Raw genomic sequence first — 27,044 nt, 5'->3', positions numbered from 1 at the left:
GCAGAAGCCTATGACAGCCGATCGCCGTGATTGGCCGGCTGGGGGGAGGGAGGGGATTTAGAAAAATGAAATAAAAGAAAATGTCAAAAAATATTAAAAAAACAAACAAACAAATATTTATAAAAAAAAAAATAAACACAGGGGGGGCGATCAGACCTCACCAACAGAGAGCTCTGTTGGTGGGGAGAAAAGGGGGGGGGAGATCACTTGTGTGCAGAGGTATACGGCCCTGCAGCTTGGCCTTAAAGCTGCAGTGGCCAATTAATGTAAAATTAGGCTGGTCACTAAGGGGGTTTACCACCATGGTCCTCAAGAGGTTAAGCATCTGTAGTAGAAGCTTGGTTATCTGGTACTGACGGATATCGGTTGGTTGATGCCAGATAGGTGTGCTTTCTGGTTGCTTGAACCATGAACTTTATATTAAATGTTAAAATGCAGTAATTGAAGTATATTAAACTTAGGGGAGCCATGGAACACAGTCTTTAAGCACAGCAGAGCCAACAAACAGACCAAGAAGTTGGCCTTTATCACCGTGAGTCCTGCCAGTGACTTGTGCTGGTTGGTTGAGACTGCTGGTTAGTTGGTTTCCAGAAAACTGGGACTCTACTGTATCTCTTACCTCCTTAGACTGTAAGCCTTAATGGGCAAGGCCCTCTCTCCCGTGGTACATTGTTATTTGTACAGTACCACAAAATATACTGAAATTATAAATGTTACTTTCAGGTGCTGGTTGATTACAGGCATAAGCGTTTATTCGAGGAGAGAGACATCTTTCTTACCATTCTTTCCTTTAGAAGTCTTACAGTAAGGAGACGTGGAAAACGGCAAATAGAAGCCAGGAAATATTTGAATAGAAGCAGTTGCTGTATTACTCCTCTTCTGACCAGTAATTGTTTCTACATAATGTATGTAAATAACCGGTGATTAAATATTCCCTCCACTGCCATGAGAACACATTTTCTACATTTTCCAGAAGAACTGAGAGGGTGAACAATCGGCGTTCTCTGCTGGAACCTGCCTCTGATGAATGCTTTGGAATGGAATGAATTTCCTTAATCCCTCCATTTGAAATCTTGCCATAAGAAGGCATATTCTATTTGCTGTGCATTATTTTAATTTATTGAAAGGTAAAATTGTTTTCCTGCGGTGGATAAGGATTCCATGCAGATTTACACTTGGCTAATTCCTTTCAGCCACGTTCCCTACAAGTGTTTTTTTCCTAAGATACTTATGGAGGGTCGCATTTAGAAAAAAGATTATTTTGGCGAGCCAATTGTTGAGGTCATAATACACCTAAGTGACTTGGTGAAAAGTACAAAGCATTTCCTGGGTGATATGGGCCTCTAAGCTTGGAAGTGTGCACATTTCATTTGTTAAAGTGTATTTGTTCAGCTTAGAACTAAGCTAAACTTTTTATTTCCTCTGTTGCACTCAGTTTCGGTTGGCTAAAAGAGTTTATACAAAATGTGCTGCAATATAAAGATTAGCAGGCCACTGTGTACTCAGCACTTTATGCTATGATATCCACCAGTGAATATTCTGTCTGGTTTATCTAATGCCTTTACAAGAAACAAAAGCAGGATGTGGCTTTAAAAGTCCACATTTAACGTAATTTGCTGATCTGTTCTTCTGTTAATGTTTATATTTCATTTGGTAGATTTTATCAGTTCATATTGATTTTCACCTATAAACGGATAACACCCTGATTTTAGGAGAGAACATTAAATGAAACGACACCGTCTATTTACGGTTTATGGAATAATGTCTTGGCACTGTTTGGTCACTCGACTGGCCACAGTGAAACTGGGCCCTGAGGGGTTTTCGTAAGGCTTGCTCACAATCCAACATACACAAGTGACGACGGAAGCTTTCTGTGAAGCATAATGGCCACTGGCATCTGACGGAAATAGTGAACGTCTGCCAGGAACAACTTGTAAAGCTGGACAAACATAACTTGATTTTCAGAACAATTATTGAAGTAGTGAATGATTAAATAAGAACATTTTGTATTTAAATTCAGCCAGACAAAGTAGTGCAGTAAAATTGGATTGTATATGATGGATCTGTACATTTTAACAAGCACAAGTTTTTAACTGTACTCACTTGTGTTTGAGAAGGGGGCTGGGGCAGAAAGGGTTTACTTTTTGCTGCGGTGCTCCACACTGCACTCCCTCCTCCTGAAACTCCCGCTTTGAAGTAGGAAGTGTTGGGAGTACAGCATGGAGCTCAGTGGCAGTAGCTATGCAGTTTTTTTTTAATCTTTTTATTTTTGAAAGAAACAGCAGTTATTTTAAGAATCAGCACTTTCCTACTTTGTATACTGTATGTACACTTGTGTTTGCCTAGTGTATTACATGAAATAAAGAAAACACATCTCCCAGTATGTTGTACATTTGTGACCGATCATTAACTAAATTTGATAAACTATAGAGAGAAGCTGCCCCCCCCCAAAAAAAAAAAAAGAAAAAAGAAAAAAATATGGGATGCCCGGTGATAAACAGGGAACAATGCATGTGCATGAACTATTTTTCTGTTCCTTTCAATAGACAAAACATGTCACTGCTCATGCAGCTAGGCATGCCTGATTATATGTAGCAGACCGTGGCAGATCTCAGTTCCCCATATTGCAGCTAATCACATGGTGGGCCGGGAGGGACTCAAGCTGCAGTGGCAATGCACCTGCACTAAGTTAAATGATCAGAAATTGCAATACCTTAGCTTTGTAAAACAATCTCCTATACTTATTCAAAGTCTTTGTTCAGTGGGAACGTAACGTCAACTCAGCCCATTAGAAAGGGTCTGTTTCTACCATTGTATACGTTGTATAATTGTTACTAAAAGATTGATATTTTCATTGTTTACTTGCAGTTATTAAAACTGCCATCTTCTAAAATATCAGCCACATAGTCTGAACATCCAATGGTTACTATAAAACTTCAAAATACAACATTCAACTCCATTAACGTTGAAATGAAATTAAACTTTGATTTGCCGAGAAGAAAATGTTAAGGCAGTAATGCAAACTACCGGTATAACAGAGTACTGTATATGAAAACAGCCCTCTCTAATGATGTTTATGGCAAGCGGATAAAGCTGTAACATGGAGGGAATTTATTACAACAGACAACAAGGTCAAAAAAAGTAGAATGCAAAAAAATATCCGAGCTGATACACAGTTTTGGATTTCTAGAAAGGCAACCAAGGCCCGGGCATTTGGCGGCTGAAGACCAAGGGGGCCCCTGAACATGAGAGAGGGGCTGCTACATATGAAAGAGGAGGCTGAACAGGGAGAGCAACTCATGAAAAGTGGAAAAAATGATGCTCAAAGGAGCTGTTCATGAAAGAGAGAGGCCACAGTACATGGAAGATACACATAGAAAAAGGGGCTGCACATGGAATGGGAAGGAGTGGGGCACAGCTGCACATAAAAGAGAAGCCACAACATACTTGGCCTAGTGACACAAAAAGTATAAATCCAGCCTTGCTGATACACTAATTACATAGGTAGATAACAGGATAAGAGGCACCCAATGTAGAAAAACACTGATATGAATATCACAATTGAAAAGTCTGAGAGGTGGCTAACCTCAAAGAAATGTCTAGGCTTATGTTCACAAACAATCATTTATTTGCCCAGATATAGACCAAAATTACATAACTAATCTAAACAAATGCCATGATAAGCATTCCCAGACTGGATGAAACAAGATTTCCTCTTTTTATTAAAACTACATACGCACATTATTATGATTTTGTATGTATATAGCACCAACATCTTCCGTAGTGCTGTACCCATTGAAAAAATAAACAAAAAGTGCAAAGCATAAATACATAAGAAGTCCCCCAATGCTAAACAATCAGGACATCCAGCACACAAATACAAATACATGCATAGCTGATGTGTGGTTTGAGACTTATACATACTGGTACATGTTCTTATGATGATTACAGCAGGACCAGCAGAGCAGGGACAAGGTCCTCCAGCACCCAAGGCTGAGACACCAAAGTGCGCCCCTCCATCCCTCCACCCCAGCCGTCACACACTGATTGCTATTAGACTAAGAGTGCCACAGGGCCCACAACCTCCACAACACCTTAATCTCTAGTTATCTGGCTTGCAGTCACTGCTTTGGATCCCCTTTTCTGCTTCATACACAATTAGGAATGACAGCTGAATGAATTGTGCGCCCCCTCCTACACTGCGCCCTGAGGCTGGAGCCTCTCCAGCCTATGCCTCGACCCGGCCCTGAGGACCAGAAATACTAGGAGGAGGTAACTGCCCTTGCAAGCTTACTATCTAGAGGGTAGTGGTGTAGAGACACTGGGGGTGGGGGGGTGGACAAGAGGTTAGCAGATGAGGCAGTGAGTCTCCAATGCCACACATAACACATTATAAGCTTGTCTGAAATTGTGTGCTTTAAGAGTATGTATGAAGGTTTCCCGACTTGGGGTATAAAGGACAGGGTGTGGGAGAGAGTTCACTTTTAATAACCCTCACCTGCATGGATAGTGATTCAACCTCCTGTTGGGACAGTCTTGAGCTTGACTGCACAAACATGCACCCTTTGGCTTCAACCAAAGAATGCATTCTGTTTGGGGGGTGGGGGGGAGGGGTTGGCACAACACATGATAGAGCAGCTACTGGTGGGCAGGGCCGGAGCTACCATAGGAAAAAATAGGCAGCTGCCCCAGGGCCCCAGAGCCTGTAGGGGCCCCCAAGATGTCCCTCCCCATCTTAACTGTTGCTCCCCAGGGACTCTGCAAAGTCTGTTAAGTTGGGAGGTGATTGGGGGAGGGTCAGCAGCCAGCTCAGGAGCCCAGGGGGGAAGTTTGGCTGCAACAAAGGGCCTCTAATGATGCTTTTTGGTCGGGGGGTGTCTGTTGGGGGGGCCCCAGGCTAATTTTGCCCTAGGGCCCCATTGTTACTTGAACCGGCCCTGCTGGTGGGTGGAGTTAGCAGTGGATCAATGCACTCAGCCTTTGCAATCTCTTAAAAATCCAGCATGGAGGAGAGTAATCCTACAGCACATGCAGGCCGAATTCACAGGGCATGCGGGCCCGTGTTTGCCCAGCTCTGGTCTATGTGCAATAAAGCTTTTCATAATTTATTTTTTTATGCTGCTTATCACATGCAGGCAGTATCAGCACAATCTATGTCCAACAATATTTGAGACTTTTCATAACTTTATTCAACAGTTATGCAGAAAGCCTGAAAGGGTCATTAAAGTCAAAACTATCTAACAGATAGTTAGATTCTTTGTGTCTTCCTAAAACTGAAGAAGATGACCTAGCAGTACTTAATGATCCGATCATGAAAGAGGAGGTAATTACAACTATAAAACCACTCTCAACTACTAAATCTCCAGGACCTGATGGCTTTACTGCCAAACATCAGCGCTTCTGCACGATTATATCACCTTACTTAACAAAACTTTATAATGATTTATTGGCAGGTAAGATATTCAGCTCAGAATTTCTGAGGCTCATTAGTATTATGTATTTATATAGCAATGACAGTTTGCCCAGCACTTTGCAGATTTCATAAATACATTAATGTCACTAACTGTCCCACGGAGAAGCTCGCAATCTAAAACCACTGGCATAGTCTAATACAGGCATGGGCAAACTCGGCCCTACAACTGTTACAGAACTACAAGTCCCACAATGCATTTGCCTTTATGAGTCAAGACTGTGGCTGTCAGACTCCTGCAATGCATTGTGTGACTTGTAGTTCCTATCCTTAACAGCTGGAGGGCCAAGTTTGCCCATGCCTGGTCTAATACATCTACCACAGTCTAAAATGCATAGAAAAATGTTTTTTAGACTTAGAAAAATACCAGTTTGAAAACCATTTTTCTTTTGCATTTTTAAAATCGCTTTTCTCAAAAATGACAAGATATTTTTTGAAAAAGTATTTTTTTACTTACACCCACTATTCTTCCTAAAGTGGACCTAACCTCATAACATTCTCTCTGCTCTTAAAGATACACACCACCATAATCACCTTTAAACAAAAACTTTTTTGTTACAACTGATATACATCCTAAAATAAATCTGCACTGTTTCTACTTCCTGATTCATGAAAGCAGGACCGGTTTAAGCAACAATGGGGCCCCAGGGCAAAATAAACCTAGGGGGCCCCCCCAACATATACCCCTGAACAAAAATCGGCATTAGGGGACCTTTTTTGCAGCTGGTATAACAGGGTATGAAGTCCCAATCGGCCGGAGCTCCACATTCTGGCTATCCCAGCCTGCATGGGGGACAAGGGGTTAAAAAGTTTCAGGAGGGGGGACTACACATAATTTAAAAAAAAAAAAAATTCCCACACTCTGAACATAAAAAAAAAATTGGGAAAATAGAAAAAAATGCCAGGGATCTTCATACAGCCATATTGCAGCTGTATAGCGATCCCTGGCCAAAGCGCTGCGGCTGCGTATAGACCCCCTGGAAACCCCGTCAGGAAATTTATTGCGCTTTCGTTTGATGCATGTAAAATTACACTACCGTTAGGTTTGCTACTAAAAGTGACATTTACTGCATTTAAAAGTATACTTTTTTCCTTCGAAACTTTAAAATCGATTTTCTCAAAAACTATAAGGTCTTTGTGAAAAATTGTTTTTTCCTCTTATTTCTAATGATCCCCTTAACATATCCTGCACATTTAGGGTTTCTAGCATTTAAGGTGGATTTGCTATCAACCATTAAAGTCGGCAGGTTTTTAAATGTGTATTTTTTTTCCTTTGAAACTTTAAAATCGATTTTCTCAAAAACTATAAGGCCGATTTGAAAAAAATGTTTTCCTCTTGTAGCCACTGGGGGCCCCTACAAGCTCTGGGGCCCTGGGGCAGCTGCCTCCTCTGCCTCTATGGTAGCGCCGGCCCTGAAAGCAGACATATTTTTAACAGCTTGTGCTTTCAAATGAGGTAATCTGACATCTCTGCCATTGCAGTCATGTGACACAGGAGAGAGATCAAATTACAACGTGTGATTAGACACAAATGAGGGGGAATTAAACAGGCTAAACTCTCTAAATACATTCAGGTTGCATTTCTCTCTGTTTTCCTCCTGTCCTGTGCAAGAGTTCAGGTCCGCTTCAACCACTTGAGGACCACAGTGGTAAACCCCCCTAAAGACCAGGCACATTTTAACTAAAATGGCTACTGCAGCTTTAAGGCTAAGCTGCAGGACCGCACAACACAGCACATGCGTCATCCCCCCCCCCCTTTTTCCCCCACCAACAGAGCTCTCTGTTGGTGGGGTCTGACCGCCCCCAAGTTTTTTTTTTTTTTTAATAAATATTTATCTTCATTTTTTTAAACAAAATATGCTTTTTTTGTTATTCCCTCCCTGCACCCAGCCAATCATGTGATCGGCTGTCATAGGCTTCTGCCTATGAGAGCCAATCGCTCTCTTGTCCCCCAGGAGGACAGCCGTGTCACACTGATCGCTGATCGCAGCGCTGTACAAGTAAATAGACGGCGATCACGCCATCTAACAGTCTCCTGAGCGGCAATAGCCGCTCGGAGACTGAAGAGGGGGCGGAGCTCCGCCCTCCAGGCATGAGATGCGCGCGCAGCATGCGCGCGATCTCATGCAAATTAGAGCCCCAAGACTTGACGCCAATTGGCGTTAGGCGGTCCTGGGGCTGTCGCCGCGGCCACGCCCGTTGGCGTTAGCCAGTCGGCAAGTAGTTAACACACGTAGCAATGTTGGTGTCAATAGGATGGGAGATTTGCTATTCACTGCTAAAGTCGACACAAAAATTATGCAAAAATGTATGCAAAATAATGAAAGATTACAATTACAGACAGAATTAATTAGGCTTTTCCCAAAATGTTGTGTTACAATTTTGCATCAGAATTGCAAATTTCGATGCAAAATTACGTCTATGTGAAATGTGTACTCATCACTAGCCGCCAGCAGCCGTCCCTCTGAACCAGTCCTAAGTCTACTGTAAACTAACTTGTCACAATTGTGATAATGCCAAACCTAACAGATTACAAAAAAAAATATGACATTTTCATGGCTGGGGAGACTGAATGTAATCAGGATGATGATGCATCCTAAACAATTGCATTTATTAACAGAATTACCTGAATGTGTTCCAAACTGATTTCTAAACAGGATATATTCTGTAGCTACCTAATTTATATGAGAGGTTAGAAGACATTGTGACCTATTTATGATGGCGAAGGGCTCTGTAAGGCTTATGGTGTAATGAATACCCTGATGGGTGGTCTTAAAGGACAACTATCAAAGTTAACTACAATTCTAAATGCCACATGTATTTCCAATAATTACTAGCAAATAGCAATACAACAGCTTTTTTTCAGCTTTTCATGTTTTATTTGAAGAAAATTACATTTACAGAGAATAGTTTTCAATGTGGGCATTAATGGAGGACTGTGTCCAGCACATCCAGCATACAGAAACAATCTTCACTGGCTCTAATACTGTGAGTAAAATATGTTCAAAATGATAGAAAGCAGAAACATAGCTTCAAACGTGTGTAAATAATCATCAGCTGCAGTTCTGTCTGTGCGCTCCAGTGTCTCTCTCTGCCATGCAGTCTAAAGTAAACAGTTTACAGCCAAGTTAGAGTTCAGCTCTGCCTTCCCCTCCCCCCGATACCGACACAAAATTGTTACAAACAGAAGTTAAACAAGGCATTTTTTCACACAGGCTGTGCTGATAGACCTCTGAAAAGCTTTCTAGTGTTGCTGGCTAAAAGCTCTATAGGTATGTGGGGTTTACAGAAAAACAGTTTCTTTGATCGTTGCCCTTTAACTAGAGGATTGATGGTACCTCTCAAATCCATCATATACAGAGGTTAATTTTCCCGTAAGTGCTCATTACTGTTATTAATTCATATGTCTTTTGTTGAAATTCTACTTTTTGGGGGTCTCATAAGGACCCCTATCTCAATGAAAACCTAGTTAAAAATTGATTACCAGTACAGCAAAGTCCAGGTTATCTATAACTCAACTAACCAGCAGTCTCATCTAACCAGCACAAATCTCTGGCAGTACTCACAGTGGAGAAGGCCATTTTTTAAGCTGTTTGTGGGCTCTGCTGGGCTTAAAAAATGGGCTCCATGGCTCCCCCAAGGTTAATATACTTTCAATTATTCAATTACTGTATTTTACATTTATTATATAGAAATCATGTTATGTTTATAGAGTGGGAAATAGCATTGTAGGCCTATTTAGCTAGGCCTGTTTTTAACACTGAGTCTCAAGAAACCAGAAAGCACACTCCCCAATTCCATGCCCCCCAAAGGATGGGGAAGGCAGCTTGTAAACTATCGTTACCACCACCTACTCTCGCCATGCAGAGTAGTGAATGTAATATTACCTGCTTCTTCCAGTGCAGTTGGTCTCCTTTGTGCATCACAGCACACTCGATCTGCTGCCATTACCAGCTCCCTATAACATGACCATGACAGTCATATGATTGGGGGCTCGGCCAAGGACAGCAGAGAGTGCTGCTGCTGCTGCCGCTGTAAATTCACGGTGCTGGAAGCAGGTAAATATAACACTCCCTGTGATACTCTGCATGCAGCTGGCAGTAGGAGGGGCCCCAAAGCCCCTGGCCCCCCTACAAACACCGGGTTGCAGGGGCTATTATTACGCCCATGCTTCAAGCTCTCCATAGTCTCACGATGGCAATCAACCTGATCGCCTGTTTATAGATCTTCAAATGGATTTTACTAGTACTACTTTCATTGTAGTGAATGCCATAGGCTACAGTAAAGAACAGTAATGTTTGAAACAAACATTCTGTTTTCTACTTTGCTGCACCTAACATATTCAAAATGTACAGTGAATATCTATGCAAAGCGTGTAGCCAGCTGCTTTATCTTACAAAAAAACAACAACAACAAAAAAACAACTATGGCTGGCAATCTTTTACTCCATTCAAGTGAACGGAGCCACAAATGATCACTTTAAGTAATTATTGTACTAGCAATCAAGCATTCATGATTGCCAGTGGGCAAAATGTGATCACCCTTTTTTGAATATGGCATTATAGAAGTGGAAAACATTTTAAAAAGTGTGCAACTTTGAAAAGGCCACATATTTCCTTTTTTTTACTCTTTGTTATAAACAGTACGTTCAATGGAAGGCTAAATTTCCCTAATATACCCCTATACTGCAAGAATTGCATAGCCGGGCTTTGGGACTATAGGACTATAGACTCCCCTGCTTAAAGGCCGTACTGAAATCTTTAAGTCTCACATTTTGTGGTCATAAATAAGAAGAAATCAAAGCTGGTGCTCTACCCTCTAACCCACCAGTTTATGGAACTAAGGTTTTGGGAGTCATATCAAGACAATAATAGTTTGGCTTCACCAAAAACACTAACACACACACACACATCTTGGAGGTCTTTCATTGGTGTGGCTCTCAAGGCTTTTTAGAATTTTCTGATTTATTGAGTTTAGTGAGTTTTAGATCACATTTAGATCACATTTATTTTTTCCCTTTTAAAACTCACTAGAGGCATTGCTATGAATTCATATTTTAGTTACATTCTGAAGCATTAACTTTCATTAAAAGAGAGAAATGCAGCAGGAACCGGGGGGAAGGGGGTGGGGGCGGCTGGTATATCCACTATGGCCTCGATTCATCATTCTTTTTGAGATAACTTTTTCCAGTTTGTTAAATTACCGAATTCGAAGTTTAGCGATTTCTAGTTGTATTCATCAAGGTTTTTCCTCATTCGGTGTGAATTCGATAACAATTCGGTAACCATTCGGTAACGTGTCGATATTTCCATTTTACAGTGGTACTTTAACACAAGGCCATAAGATTCCCATGGAATTGTGGGTAAAAGGCAGTCCTTTGAGCACTACGTAGCAACATTCTGAATAGGGCTTTACACCTTTTCTAAAAAATTATAGTGCAGCTAGCAAATTAGTTAACCCTGACACTGCCTGTGTTCGTTTACAAGATGATTCAAGAGAAATGCAGATGTCGTGTTATAGCAAATAAATCTATTCTCTTACAAATTTATATGGTTGCAGACCTTATTCTTGCCCTTCTGCGCCTTTGAATCACTCTCAGCTGATACATAACCACTTCAAATGGCTCCATCTTCTCTGTCAGCAATGATCTGACAGGAATAACGACAGAGCAGTGAAGGAGATAACTAATCCTAAATGTAACGCTAAACCACGCCCACTTTCTATTTCATGAATTGCACTTTATTCCGTTTTAGCGAATCGTTACCGAATCGTTACCGAATGTTCGCTAACAGCTGTAGATAACTTTGATGAATCCTGAAATGAAGTTAACAAATTCGGTATTTTACCAAACTGTTGTTAACAAATTTGCTAAGTGTTGATGAATCGAGGCCTATGGCCTCGATTCATCATTGTCTTTGAGATAACTTTTTCCAGTTTGTTAAATTACCGAATTCGAAGTTTAGCGATTTCTAGTTGTATTCATCAAGATTTTTCGGCATTCGGTGTGAATTCGATAACAATTCGGTAAACATTCGGTAACGTGTCGATATTTCCATTTTACAGCGGTAATTTAACACAAGGACATAAGATTCCCATGGAATTGTGGGTGAAAGGCAGTCCTTTGAGCACTACGTAGCAACATTCTGAATAGGGCTTAACACCTGGACCAGGATTCTGGAAGTGGTTGGGACAATCCCACAATTTGATAGGAGCCTTTTCTAAAAAATTATAGTGCAGCTAGCAATATTAGTTATACTTGGCACTGCCTGTGTTCTCTTACAAGATGATTCAAGAGAAATGCAGATGTCCTGGTATAGCAAATAAATCTTTTCTCTTACAAATTGATATGGTTGCAGACCTTATTCTTGCCCTTCTGCGCCTTTGAATCACTCTCAGCTGATACATAACCACTTTAAATGGCTCCATCTTCTCTGTCAGCAATGATCTGACAGGAATAACGACAGAGCAGTGAAGGAGATAACTAATCCTAAATGTAACGCTAAACCACGCCCACTTTCTTTTTCATGAATTGCACTTTCTTCCGTTTTAGCGAATCGTTACCGAATTGTTAACGAATGTTCGCTAACAGCTGTAGATAACTTTGATGAATCCTGAAATGAAGTTAACAAATTCGGTATTTTACCAAACTGTTGTTAACAAATTTGCTAAGTGTTGATGAATCGAGGCCAATATGTACACATGTTCAAACAATACTATAAATTATATATAGGCCTCGATTTATCAACACTTAGCAAATTTGTTAACAACAGTTTGGTAAAATACCGAATTTGTTAACTTCATTTCAGGATTCATCAAAGTTATCTACAGCTGTTAGCGAACATTCGGTAACGATTCGGTAACGAATCGCTAAAACGGAAGAAAGTGCAATTCATGAAAAAGAAAGTGGGCGTGGTTTAGCGTTACATTTAGGATTAGTTATCTCCTTCACTGCTCTGTCGTTATTCCTGTCAGAGCATTGCTGACAGAGAAGGTGGAGCCATTTGAAGTGGATATGTATCAGCTGAGAGTGATTCAAAGGCGCAGAAGGGCAAGAATAAGGTCTGCAACCATATAAATTTGTAAGAGAATAGATTTATTTGCTATAACAGGACATCTGCATTTCTCTTGAATCATCTTGTAAGAGAACACAGGCAGTGCCAGGGTTAACTAATTTTGCTAGCTGCACTATAATTTTTTTAGAAAAGGCTCCTATCAAATTGTGGGATTGTCCCAACCACTTCCAGAATCCTGGTCCAGGTGTTAAGCCCTATTCAGAATGTTGCTACGTAGTGCTCAAAGGACTGCCTTTTACCCACAATTCCATGGGAATCTTATGGCCTTGTGTTAAATTACCGCTGTAAAATGGAAATATCGACACGTTACCGAATGTTTACCGAATTGTTATCGAATTCACACCGAATGCCGAAAAACCTTGATGAATACAACTAGAAATCGCTAAACTTCGAATTCGGTAATTTAACAAACTGGAAAAAGTTATCTCAAAGACAATGATGAATCGAGGCCATAATCCCCTAAGAGTTCAATGGGGAAGAGACATAGGCTTCAATTCATCAAAGGGTGTTCGATAACAAAACCCCAGTCCTTAAAATACCGCATTCGGTATTTTACACTTCACTGTGCTAATTCATCAATATTTTCCCATGTGCGGTAGAGGTTCGTTAAGTTACCGAACTACTAGGCTTCAATTCATCAAAGGCTGTTAGATAACAGCAGAGTGGTGCAGAGCAGCTTGGAATGTCCCTGTGTTGTTACAAGCTGATAACAATAGAAGGCATCCAGACATCCCTTTACATGTAAAGGTGTTATAGTTACTGTTACTTGTACTGCCTCTGCAGCTCTGAATCTGTCCATCAGTCTTTCTTAACATTTTATTTATTTGCCACAACGTAGATGAACTTCCTGGAGACATTACAAATGCCATGCTTGGTGATTTCACCACCAGCATCTTTGCATTATCAAACAGGGCCTGAAAGGGTTACACCACCGAAGGGAATCTGGGGATATATTTTGACCCGTTCTCTCTGCTCACTGCCTGGGGTCTGAAAGCTTGTGTGGAGAAGCCTGTGTGACCTATCAGCGGCACTTGCAGGAGAACAGGGGCTGTTTCTATTGGCTGCCTGCTCCTGCTAATCATGAAAACATTCACACAGAAGGCTTTCGAAGCCTGTAACGACAGGGGAGAGCTTGAGATAAACACCGAATGTGTTAGCGAATGTGGGAACCTTGATGAATTAACATTTGTTGAGCACATGTCGGTAATTTATCTCATTGCTGTGTCATTTCAGCTTCTCATTCGGTAACAGCTTTGATGAATTAACATTTTCTAAAGTGCTCCCTTAAGTCAGCTGTTTTTAGCATTACCGAATGCGGTAATGCTTGATGAATTGAAGCCAATGGCTTCAATTCATCAAAGGGTGTTCGATAACAAAATCCCAGTCCTTAAAATACCGCATTCGGTATTTTACACTTCACTGTGCTAATTCATCAATATTTTCCCATGTGCGGTAGAGGTTCGTTAAGTTACCGAAGTACTACGGCTTCAGTTCATCAAAGGCTGTTAGATAACGGCAGAGTGGTGCAGAGCAGCTTGGAATGTCTCTGTTGTTACAAGCTGATAACAATAGAAGGCATCCAGACATCCCTTTACTTGTAAACGTGTGTTATATTTACTGTTACTTATACTGCCTCTGCTGCTCTGAATCTGTCCATCAGTGTTTCTTAACATTTTACTTCTTTGCCACAACGTAGATAAACTTCCTGGAGACTTTACAAATGCCATGCTTGGTGATTTCACCACATGCATCTTTGTATATTCAAACAGGGACTCAAAGGGTTAAACCACCGAAGGACATCTGGGGATATCTTTTGTCCCGTTATCTCTGCTCACTGCCTTGGAGGTCTGGAAGCTTGTGTGGAGAAGCCTGTGTGACCTATCAGCAGCACTTTCAGGAGAACAGGGGCTGTTTCTATTGGCTGCCTGCTCCTGTTAATCATGAAAACATTCACACAGAAGGCTTTCGAAGCCTGTAACGACAGGGGAGAGCTGGAGATAAACACCGAATGTGCTAGCGAAAGTGGGAACCTTGATGAATTAACATTTGTTGAGCACATGTCGGTAATTTATCTCATTGCTGTGTCATTTCAGCTTCTCATTCGGTAACAGCTTTGATGAATTAACATTTTCTTAAGTGCTCCGTTAACTCAGCTGTTTTCAGCATTACCGAATGCGGTAATGCTTGATGAATTGAAGCCATAGGCTCCCCTGCCACATATAATGCTTGGATGTAGATATAGGATACTATTAAAAATGTAAGTCTACACAGCTGAAAGAAATTTCCTACAAGCTACCAGGGATGAGTAGGCAAAATGTTAAAGTTTTTGCTTACTAAAATTTTTCACAACATTGCCATCTATTTCACTTTTAAATTCACCTTTTACATTTGTGTGAATTCGCCAGCAGATATTAATGTGAAATTGCATTGCAGTCAATGGTGCCAAATTTAGCAGTTATTTACACAGCCCCCATACATGAAATGGTGGGGGGGGGGGGGTCAAAAAGATTACGTCGTACTTGAGAAAATTGTTTTTACAGATATAATAGGAAAATTGACTTTTAAATGCGGTTAAATGACAGATAATGTATCTTCCCATCGGTACTGTACATTTACATATAGCCTAAGAAACAGCAGTGAATTCCCTGATGGGGTTACACTAACTGTGTAATGACCAACAGGAAACTGAGGCAAGTTGTAACTCTTTTTGCCAGGGATTGCTATACAGCCACAATAATGCTGTTATGCAGATAAGTCAAAGAGTGCTACTCAGAAACAGGATATTTAATCTATGTATTGTAGGCATGTAAAAAAATGTTTTTTTTTTAGATACAGATTAGTGTTGGGCGAACATCTGGATGTTCGGGTTCGGTGTGGTTCGGCCGAACATGCCCCTGATGTTCGGCATGTTTGAGCCGAACCCCGAACCCAACCCGAACATGTCCCTTTGGGGCCCCTATAGGGTCCCAGCATAAAGGGAGAGCATGCCCCGAGCGTGGGGGGGGGGTCGGAAATGCCCCCCACCCCTCCCCGCTAAGCTCTCCCTTCTGCCGGTACCCTATAATTAAATTTAAGTGCCCAAAAGTACCTGAGGAGGAGGAGGGCAGGAAGAGGGAAGCCGGAGTTCTTGGGCGCTAGTACCATCTGGTGCTTCCGCCCTCTCTTGACGCACTTCCTGTTTACATTTGAAGTCACGTCAAGAGGGCACAGAAGTACCGCGATGACGCGAACGAGGGTACGCGTCATCTACATGACACGTACCCTTGTACGCGTCATCGCGGTACTTCTGCGCACTCTTGACGCGACTTCAAATGTAAACAGGAAGTGCGTCAAGAGAGGGCGGAAGTACCAGATGGTACTAGCGCCCAAGAACTCCGGCTTCCCTCTTCCTGCCCTCCTCCTCCTCAGGTACTTTTGGGCCCTTAAATTTAATTATAGGGTACCGGCAGAAGGGAGAGCTTAGCGGGGAGGGGTGGGGGGCATTTCCGACCCCCCCCGCGCACGCTCGGGGCATGCTCTCCCTTTATGCTGGGACCCTATAGGGGGCTATGTTTGGCTGGACATGGCTGTGTTCGGCCGAACAAAGAAGGCCTGTTCGGGTTCGGGCAGCGTGCCCGAGCACCCTCCCGAACACCATGAGGTGTTCGGGGGGTGCCAAACCTAACCCGAACAGGCCAAAATCCGGGCGAACCCGAACAGTGGTGAACACTGTTCACCCATCACTAATACAGATGGAGGAGGCTGCACAGAAGCATGCCCGTGAAGAGGATCCCAGCCAGCAGCGGAAGGGTAATGGACATTGGTGAGCATCCAGAGGCTTCTCCTTACTGAGGTAAGTATCCAACTTTTTTATGTTACTGGTGTACTTTATGTGGCTGCAGAGCCAAATTATTTCTGCCACTGGAAAAGTCTGCCTTCTCCAGCTTGCAGGCTATGCAGGGCAGCTCAGGGAACTGTCATAGTTACCTGTTCCGAACGCTGACCAGCTTCCTCTCTTTATCCACCCATGGCGATACAATCCCGACATCCTCTTCTGACCATGTTATTATGTGTGATCGTGGCTCAGAAGACAGTGTAAACAGTGCAGCGCCATCCAGTGGTGGAAGAGGGGTGATGGTAGAAGCTTTTCCATTCACCCTCTTCCACCACCAGGTGGCGCTGCACCGCTGACACTATCTTCTGAGCCCCGATCACATGTAATGACATGTGATCGGAAGTCAGAAGCAGGTGACGGTAGTGTAGTGCCATGGGTGGATGAAGAGAAGAAGCTAGTCCAGTGTTCGGGAACAGGTAACTAAAAAAAATTGCTCCCTGCGCCGCTCTGCATGACCTCAGTAGGCAGAACAATCAGCTCTTCTGTCTGAGGTTAAAACGGGTGCAGCATCTTCAAATGAAATATTTTGTTTGAAGATGCTAATGGGTTGAAGACCTTTACTTCAACAACATCAGTGTGTTTTATTGCTGGCTGCATTACAATTAGTGTGCATACATTTTAGAGTGCAATAGGTTAATACTAGTATGAATTACCACATGTAGTGTGTTCCCAGTTACACAAACTACACAGAATGGCGAGTAGCAACTCATAGCAGCCAACCAAACTTCAGCTTTTTGCTTCCTTTCGAGACGCTGAAAGCTTCCCTATTTATTCTGACTGGCTGTCACGGGTCACTGTGCTGCTTTTGTTCTATTCCTTTTGAACCTTGTTATTAAACAATCCAAACAAACTGGCATGTTTAGGGCAACGCGATTCCTGCGATTCAGCCTCTGATAGCAAAGTCAATGGCAAGATCAGTGAAACAGGTTCCATCAGTTCCAAGTATTGTAATTTATGGCACAACAATTACAGCCAAATTAACAGCTCATTAAGACAATTTAAATAAACAGTGCAAAACTGCGAGACAATGCGTCAATGTTTTCACCACAGGAAAGCAATTATAGTTACATTAGCGGATAAGGATGAATAATTGAGAAAACACTGCCTTTAAAAGACGCCAAGCACAGCTTGTCTCATATCTCGTGATCAATAAATATCTACGACACATAGGCGCACATTATACTTCCCCTGTATGCAGTGGACAGTCTGATTTCAAGCTAACTAGGTCATGTATAACAAAGAGGCAAATCTGAATGCATACACTTCCACTGAAAGCTGAACAGCTGCTATTTTTAGAACCAGTACTGATTTTAGCTATGTCCTGTCAAGTGTGGTTTCACAAAAGGGGTCAAAGTAAGATTTATTGTCCAAAATTCCAACTTAGACTTTAGATAGCTGATGTGCAAATCTGTCATTTAGAAACTCCAGCCACCAGGCACACTGCTTGTTCTGTATGACTGGTTTACTTGAAAAGACTGTTACATATTGATATTTGAAATGATACTCACTCCCCCACCATGTCATTGGATGTCTTCTGGCCTGAATTTCAGGATCTTGTGGAAGTGGCCACAATACCACTGGGGCAGCCCGGGCAATTTCTCTAGGGCCCTGATGCGGTTGCAGGGCCTCCCCAGGTAACTCCAACAACTTAACTACGGTCCCCGGGGCAGAATCTTTGGCAGAGTAGCGTCAAACCTGTCCCAGTGAGCACACTCCTCTGTCAGGCTGTGGCTCCATGCACTCACTTTCCTTATCCTCACAGGGCCAACTCTCTTCTATGGCCCAGTGCATGTTATTAGGTAATAACATGTTGTGGGTCACGGAGCAGATGCGGGCTGTGGTGGATGAAGATGCAGAGAGCATGGAGCCACAGACTGACAGAGGACTGAAGAATCAGGGCCCTGGGAACCATAGGTAAGTTAGGGGGTAACCTGAGGGGCCTGGCAATAAGTTTGGGGGGTCTAGAGACGAATATAGGGGTGGGTCTGTTGTGGGGCACAATAATTTGTCTGAAGGCCCCATTGTAAGTAGAACTGGCCCTGTGTAGAACCCTCGGGGAGGGGGGGGGGCTAATGGCAATAATGTCAGGGGGGACAACTGACACTGCAGTGAGGGGCCCAGGGCTGGAAGCGCTGGAAGGGCCGCATGTGCTGGCTGCGGGCCTGTGGCTCACTAACCAGCCCACCGCATTCCAGCATTGAGAGAAGAGTGATATCAGCGCTTGAACATGGGGAGCAGATTAGTGAGCATGCTACACCGGACTTTCTATACTGAGGCTCCACCTATATCTGGCTACAGGCTACCTATACTGGGCCACCACCTAAACCTGGCTACCTATACTGGGGCTGGTACCACCTATACCTAGCTACCTATACTGGGGCACCACCAGTGGCGTAGCAAAGGGGGGATGCAGAGGTAGCGACCACATTCAGGTTCCTTGGGCTAGAGGGGCGACGAGGGGCCCACACCTCAAACACAGTATTAGCTGTTTATTGGTCCTGTGCAGGTAATGATCACTTGTTATCTAAACCATCCAACATATACTGATGCACCACCCATAACAGGCTACCTATACTGGGGGAAACTATACCAGGCTACCTATACCTGGGCACCACCTATAGTTGAATACCTATACTGGGGCACCTGTATCTTGCTGGCCTATACTGGGGCACCAGCTATACCAGGCTACCTATACTGGGGGCATCTACACCAGGCTACCTATACTGGCGCACCACCTATAGCTGGCTACTTATACTGGGGAAACCTATACCTGGCTAACTATACTGGGGGCACCTATGCCTTATGCCTGGATAACTATATTGAGGGCACCTATACCTGGCTAGGGCAAGGGGACAAGCTGAGACAGAAGGGGGCAAGAGGTAACACAGGGGGATAAAAGAGGCACAGGGGGAACAGAGGTTGACAAAAGAGGCACAGGGAGAAAAGAGATGAGACGGGAACATGAGGTCACATAGAGGGACACAAAAAAAGTACAAACTGAGGTGAGTCAGAGGGAGACAAAAGAGGCACAGGAAGAAAAAAGGAGGACAAAAGAGAACGGATAAAGGATAAGAACGGACCAACAAGTCCCTATCTCATTTGTTACCTGGGGACTACCTGTATTTTGCTAGTATTTGGCTCCACCCACAACATGGTAAGGTGTCAAAGTTTTCCTCCATGATGATGTATAGGGGCGGGTCGATTACGCCAAATGTTTGCAGTTCATTGAGTTCACTGAGAATGCAAACAGCAGAAATTCACCAGGAACTGTACACCGGCGAACTGTTTGGGCCATCTCTAATTAAGAGCAGAGGTGCATGTTACAATAACTCCTTTTCCATTTACTGCATTAAAGTCACAGATTCCTCTTCAAGTCCATTATAGAATGCATGTAACTAAATTCAAGGTGACAAATGGGGAGAAAGAAAATGAATGCTAATATGACTTTTTAAAATAGCAACCTATTACTGATTTCCATAAACGGTATGGGTGCCCTAATTTACTGGCGAATGCCAGCAAATTCATTTAATGTATGCCTTCATACCATAAAAATAAATAGGAGCAGGGTGAACTGGTGATTAACTATTTTGCCCACATTACTATTTTTAGAACAAGGTGCCATAATGTCTGATGCTAAGGGGCACTTACCACTTTCTCCTGTCGATTTTTGACAGGTTGGATCACTCTCTGATTGAATCCGCTAAAAATTGATGCTCCATTGTGCTAGTCCAATTAATATTTCGATCAAGTTCAGCAGAAAACCGGCCAATTGCACCAGATGGAAGATATTGATTGCCAGTGAGTCAGGATCGGTGGTCGATTGATGACCCATAGCATTGCACTTCATCCAACAGTACAACGCTGCAGTTCGATAGATTTTTCATAGATCATATGCTTACATCTATTAACATCTATGTCTTGTGTATGGAAGGAATATCAATCCTTCGCCAATCAGAGGGATTAAACTTTTGGCTACATCTGGTGCCCATCTGTAAGTGTATGGGCATCATATCAGACAGCATATGAATGGATTACAGGTTTCACAAACTACATCTGATGTCCTGATAACATATATGAGGATGGTAAATATATCACACACAGCTGTCTGTGTATGTGTGAATGCTGGGGGGGGGGGGGGGAGCAAGAACTCTGGGTATGTGGCACTCACTACAGATATGTGAGTAATTACACACAGCTGGGAGGAGACTAATGTGATCATAGATGCATAGGTAATACTCTAAAACATTGGTGGTGAGGGGTGTGTGGGGGGTGAAGTTTGGATTGCTGACACCACATATCTGACCACAGCAGTGGTTGGATCGAGTAATGATTGCCTCTGAAATAGGAGACCTGGGTTCAAATCTTGCCTCTTCTTGTCCAGTATGCCAGCACCAATGCAGTAAGGAGTTCTTGGGCAAAACTCTCTAATATTGCAACTGCCTACTGAGTGCACTATAGTGGTTGCCTCGCTAGAGCCCTGAGTCTGACAGGATAAAAATTCTATACAAATACTGGAATTATTATTATTATTATTATATGTGTGTGAGAGAGAGAGAGAGAGAGAGAGAGAGAGAGAGAGAGAGAGTGTGTGTGTGTGTGTCTGATATCAGATCATGGATATAAAAGTAATACTATAAAAATAATACTATCAAAAACAGCACCTGGTAACAGATCACAGGTATGTTGGGTGATGTGTAATACTTTCTGCACTTGGTGGCAGCTCCACAGGTAGTGGCAGGATGATTTCCAATAGATTTCATTCTGCAATCTATTGCAAATCACTGGACAGTGTGTGAGCAGGCAATAGACCCCTCTCTGACCAAATTTAATCAGAGAGGGATCTATCTAATGGTCGATCTGGCCATACATAGAATGATGTATGTCCTACACAGGTGCCGAAAGTAAAATACACATAACATAGGTCCGTGAGTGATTCTTTCACGCAGCCAGTCAGATAAAAGGGCAGTATTGGTGTACCATAGTGAATATGCACAAACTTATTTTATTGAAAAAAAAAATTGTGGGCAAAAAAACAATCAGGAGCCTCTCCGATCTCTTTATGGGGGCAAAATCAGTAATGGCTTGTAATTACGGTATTGGTCAAAGGGGAATGTGGAGTTCATCAAGCATATTTATATTGTAACTTTATTCATCCTTCAAAGTGTTGTCCAACAATTTTCCCAAGAGATGATCGAGTCATTTTATGTTTTTAAATGCCTTAAAATTTGAAGCAATGCTTTTTTCTTTTACATAAAATAAGTAAAACTACTTCATTTTGAAACAGATTTTGTCTAGTCTCAAGATATTATCTAGGGAGATAAAGGTATAGTAACTATTGATCCATGCCGGATATACCCACAAGAATTTTACCCATGACGTTGTGAATAAAAATTGTTAACAGACACAGATATCAAACTGAAGGAGACCTGTGGGAAAACCAGTTATTTGAAGAAAGGAAAAAAAAAACGATATTTCTAAGAAAACAAAGGCTTACGACTTAAATAACCATAAAATCCCCATACAGTTGAGGACATAAAATAAAAGGAGATCTAAGACAAGATAATGCCACACGGGTAAAAAAAGATGAATAAGAGCAAAAGAAAACCATACAGGATGCGCTGACGAGGAGACCGCAGCTTAACAGCCTTTACTCGCTACAAATTTCTAAGATATATGAAAAGCTTTAGGCAAATAGGCAAATATCGAAGAAGGTAACATTGTAATCAAAGAGAAAACCCTGGACATCTCTGGTCATGCTTAATGAAAGGGATTGCTCTTCTAAGAAACTTAATGTTATGGTTAAACACTGTAGTTCTTGTTAAAAGTGGATATTATAGTCAAAGTGGAGCTCGGGGCAAGCTGACAAAATCAAGGTAGGTGGAGTACTGGGAAATGTAAATAAAAGATAAAAATACATAAACAAAAAATGTAATTTATAGTGTGTGCTGGGGCAGTTGGCACTGGAACCTACTTGTTGCTGTCAGTAAATAAAACAAGGCGCATTAAATAAGTTCTACTGTCACTCATTCTTCATGGCGAATTAGGGCTGGTTCACGCTGGTAGTGGTGATGACTGATGAGTAGTGCACACAGCTTAGAATTGCTGCTTAATATGGTGGAGTACAGAGTGGTGTGACGCCCATGCAGCACAACACCACTTTGAACTATTTAAAATGTCTGCGTTTTTTACATGATTGCACCTGATGAAGGACGGTGACATCTAAGGTGGTTGTTCTACAAAACTCTTTGTTTAAAGCAGACCTCCAGTGTAAATTGCACATTCCACAAGTAATAGGATGTTATAAGTAACTCCGGTGTCTTTTTTCCTCTGAATCCCTCCCCAAGCCCCCTATCCACCGGTTTCCGGTGCATAGCCCAGACCCCTGCAGAAAATGCCGTGGTGTGTTCTCTATCTCCAGTACAAAAAAACACCATGGCATTTTTCAGCAAGGGAATAGAGCTATGGGCCGGAAGCTGGCGGATAAGGGGCTTAGGGAAAGAGTCTTGGGAAAAGACACAGCAGGTAAGTATCACAAATGAAGAGAAAAAAAAGAAGATCCTGACAAAACTGCTCCACTCACAAGTATGCAAAAACAACACATCTTTATTCAATACAAAAACATCAAAAACAATTAAAAACCAAATAACAAGTGGTCCTGCTGAAGGGTACCAATAAATATATACTATGATGAATAAGAACATATTGATCGGTATCCTTCTAATAATAAGCTATCCAATAAACATCCAGCAGTGATGCACTGGGAGAAATATTGGAGCTCACTCCAACCTGAATTATCACAAATACTTTCTGTTTTAAGAAAGCAAACTTTTGTTTTCCATGCATTTTAGTAAGGGGGCCTTTAGAACCATTGTAGCCCCTTACACACGCCAATGAATTCTGGTTCACCATGAGCTTGCTGGTTAGTCTGTACCAATAAACATCCAGGACACAACAGAAACCAACAAGGTCTCAATGAAACAGTGTGAATTATCCAGAATCAAAAATGATCATATGTAAACAGTATAAAGTCAGTCTCCTGAAGTACTAAGTTGCATGATGACATAACAAATAAAGATAATAAGGGGTAGAATAACCCACTAAGCAAGTGAAGCAAGTTAGTGAAGCAGATAGAACAAAATAATCAAAGTGTGAAGCAGCTGAGTGGTGCTTGTGTTAATAGACAGAATTCAAAATGTGTAAGAAGATGACCACTTGATAGATAAAAGTGGAATGTAAAAGCAGTGTGAAATAGCTAAAGGGAAAGTGATTGAAGCGCTAGCTAGCGCTATGTGGCCGCATACAGGAAGCTGTAAACCGGCTGAGGGGAAGGAAAGAAGATAAAGAAGGGCAGAAGTACCCCGAGTGCAGCAGGAGGAGTGGCCTGTAGTGAAACAGGGTAGGCAAGCTTACCGAATGGTGGGGAGAGCAGCGGGCCACCTGACGCCTTCGCAATTCGCCACTACATAACTGTATGTTTATGGGATGTAGGAGGAAACTATAGTGCCCGGAGGAAACCCACATAGACACGGTGAGAACATACAAACTCCATAAACATAGTGCCCTGGTTGGGATTTAAAATGAGGTCCCAGGGATGAAAGATAAGCGCGCTAACCACTAAGCCACCGTGCTGCCCAATAAACAACAAAATATGAATATCTCTACATATTAAAGGACAACTTAGGTGACATGTGACATAGATAGACATGTGTATGTACAGAGCCAAGCACAGAAATAACTAGGCTATGTTCTTTTTCTTCTTTCTCTGCCTGAAAGAGTTAAAAATCAGGTATGCAAGTGACAGTTTTTGTTTGGGTCGGGCTATAGTGTAACCCGCACTGATAAGGAATTACAGCCATAAAACACTTTCCTGGCCATAAATGGTTTATAGGAGCAGGAAAGAGATAAACAGGGTTATTAGTTCATTGATTTGAGCTCTGGCATACTTAAATACATGTATCATTGAGTAGAGACATTGACACAGTGAAAATGTAAAAAGTAGATTTACATCTAAAATAAAGTGGAATATCTTGAAAAGTCGTTTTTAGGAGGGGTAGGATAGATATAATTGTCTATCTCATCAGCTTATTTTCACCTCAGATGTCCTTTAATGAGTTCTCCATCAGCAAATGTACTGCTGCTGCGCAGAGGAACTCAAAACAATGTGAGTTCAGTTTCCTGAGGAAGGATTATACAAGAGCTCTTCCAGAGGCCTGGGGACATTGAATAAAAAAGGCTTCTCTTGCAGTGGATTAGTGATGGCTTTTCCCAGGCTAGGGGCAGCTGCAGAAGTTGGTAAAAGCTGCCGGCAGCCTGGCTGTTTGTAAACACAATGCTTCCCTAACTCTAGGAAATCCCACATGTGGGCAAAAATAAACAATGCGGTCCATCTGCTTTTCTGATTGTGATAATTTCTAAAGCATTTTAACATGGGTGGTTTCAATGTGTGTTTGTCCTTTAAATGCGGCTGAGAAAATCACAAACAAAAACAAAAATAAATAAATAAATGTTACAGGCAGAAATTGTGATAAAGGTTAATTCGTACTTCATGTGATAATTGAGAACTCATCAGTCACTAAGGCTTTTTGCTTTAAATAGCCTGACTAATTGCTTATTTACTCTTCCGCTGCTGAAGAACTATTAAGCTAGCAACAGACATTAGATGGCATTCAGATGTGAGGACACAGCAGACTTGTAGTATTGCTTTTCAGGTTAAAGCTGAAAATTCCCATAATACCTTGTGCCATAGCAGCAGCCAATCAGTGGGAGCAGGAGGCTCTGGAAAATGGAAATGATATTGGTTACGCAAAGTTTCCTACTGGTATGTAGCCACTTGCAATATCCGGGGTAAAGATATAGAGTCCATGTTCCAAATAAAACCATTTTGCTTCTATTTTTCCTCCTACTTAGGTCAGTGCTGCTGAGGAGATAATTAGGAGGTTTTAGGCTAAAGTACCTGTTTTGTACTGATCAGTTGTATTTGAAGGCCATTAGAATTTAAAAGCAGGGACAGCAAGTGCTAGTGCATAGCCGAGTTGCAAACCACACAACATACTCATTGCTTTGTGCTGTCTGAGGGGCTTATTATTCTACTACATTTGCAATTGCAGTATATCAGAGCAGACACTGAGCAGCATTGCTGCTTGACTACTACATAGTACAGCCAGGGTTGCTACCTCATCTCTTTAATATCGGCACATTTGAATTATATATGCTTTGTGGCTAGTTAGATGCAGTTCCAGACACTTATTATGTGTGAGAAGCCCCAGAACCTGTATAACTTAGATGTGTCAGTAATAAAAGGGATGCTGTGGCAACCCAGAGTACAGCCCTATTTATTAAAATGCTACTGCACATCCTCATGTCTTGCCATTATTACTGTATTACTCTTCTCTGCCAACTTAGAGACTGGCACAACCATACATATTGAGCTCCCAACCAGCTCCAATAGCATTGACTGAATATGTCTGTTTTTGTGTCACTTGTGTTTTTGCAAAATACAAAAGAAATACATGTTCATGAAGATGGACATTTTTTACAAAATAGCTTATTACATTTTATGAAAACAGGTGGAATTACCGGCAAGATCTTTCCTGCACTCAATCTCTCATTTCTTTTGAAACACTTCCATCTTCATCTCCCATCATTGGATGATTATGGTATATGTCCAAGTGAAACAAGTCCACAGGTATGCAAGTGTAGCTAGAGATGTAGATTATACATAGTTAAAAAGGAACTCCAGTGAAAATAATGTAATAAAAAAAGTTCTTCATTTTTGCAATAATTATGTATAAATGATTTAATCAGTGTTTGCCCATTGTAAAATCTTTTAAATCCCTGATTTACATTCTGACATTTATTACATGGTGACATTTTTACTGTTGGCAGATGATGTAGCTGCTGCATGCTTTTTAGGCAGTTGGAAACAGCTGTAAACAGCTATTTCCCACAATGCAGCAAGGTGCACAAACAGGAAAATGCCAGGAGTACGTACTCAGAGTTTCTTGTGGGAGGGGTTTCACCACAATATCAGTCATACAGAGCCCCCTGATGGTCTGTTTGTGAAAAGGAATAGATTTCTCATGTAAAAGGGGGTATCAGCTACTGATTGGGATAAAGTTCAATTCTTGGTCGGAGTTTCTTTTTAAGGTATTCTCTGCAGCTACAGTTCCACCAGCAGGATCAATTGCTTTGGTAAAGTAGCTCTTTATGTTATTTAGGGGAAATGCAGGAGTAACAGACAATGACAGTTCTGCTTATCAATGAGAGACACAACAGAGACCGGACAAGGTTTTCCAATGTTCCCTTCATCACTCTCCTTCCAATCAGCTGAAGGACCTTCCAGCATGAGATTGAATCTTGAAGCGGATAAAAATGGCTGGATTGGGCATCTACTTCCTCATTTCTCTGGGTAACTTAACAGCATGCACAACAAGAGAGGCTAATAAGGTCACCGTGGTAAACTAGATACTCTCAGTTTAATTTCTGGAGCTCATAGGTTTATGGGAATGTAGCGTAAGCTTAGATTTCAGGTTTTGGCTAGCAGTAATTAAAAACCCCAGCATATTATGATTGCCGGTTAAATAGATTTTTTTTACCTCAAGAGCTTATCAGCCTTCTACCCAAACTG

The 27,044-nt window shown here is 41.9% G+C and overlaps 1 protein-coding gene across 5 annotated transcripts in view; it reads right to left on the bottom strand.

The window, feature by feature from the left end:
• The window catches only part of RALYL (RALY RNA binding protein like), an 835,206-nt gene that overhangs the window by 600,457 nt on the left and 207,705 nt on the right, over positions 1-27,044 (bottom strand). Inside the window, exon 1 of one of the 5 annotated variants that reach the window (XM_068237572.1) lies at positions 25,994-26,013. The exons of the other annotated variants lie outside the window; for them this stretch is intronic. The gene's annotated coding sequence lies outside the window, so the exon portion shown is untranslated. Of the gene's footprint in view, positions 1-25,993; positions 26,014-27,044 lie in introns of those variants that run through there. 5 annotated transcript variants of the gene reach the window in all.

The sequence above is a fragment of the Hyperolius riggenbachi genome, chromosome 5 (assembly GCF_040937935.1).
Source record: "Hyperolius riggenbachi isolate aHypRig1 chromosome 5, aHypRig1.pri, whole genome shotgun sequence".
NCBI lineage: Eukaryota > Metazoa > Chordata > Amphibia > Anura > Hyperoliidae > Hyperolius > Hyperolius riggenbachi.
This window is presented reverse-complemented; position numbering and strand designations above follow the sequence as displayed.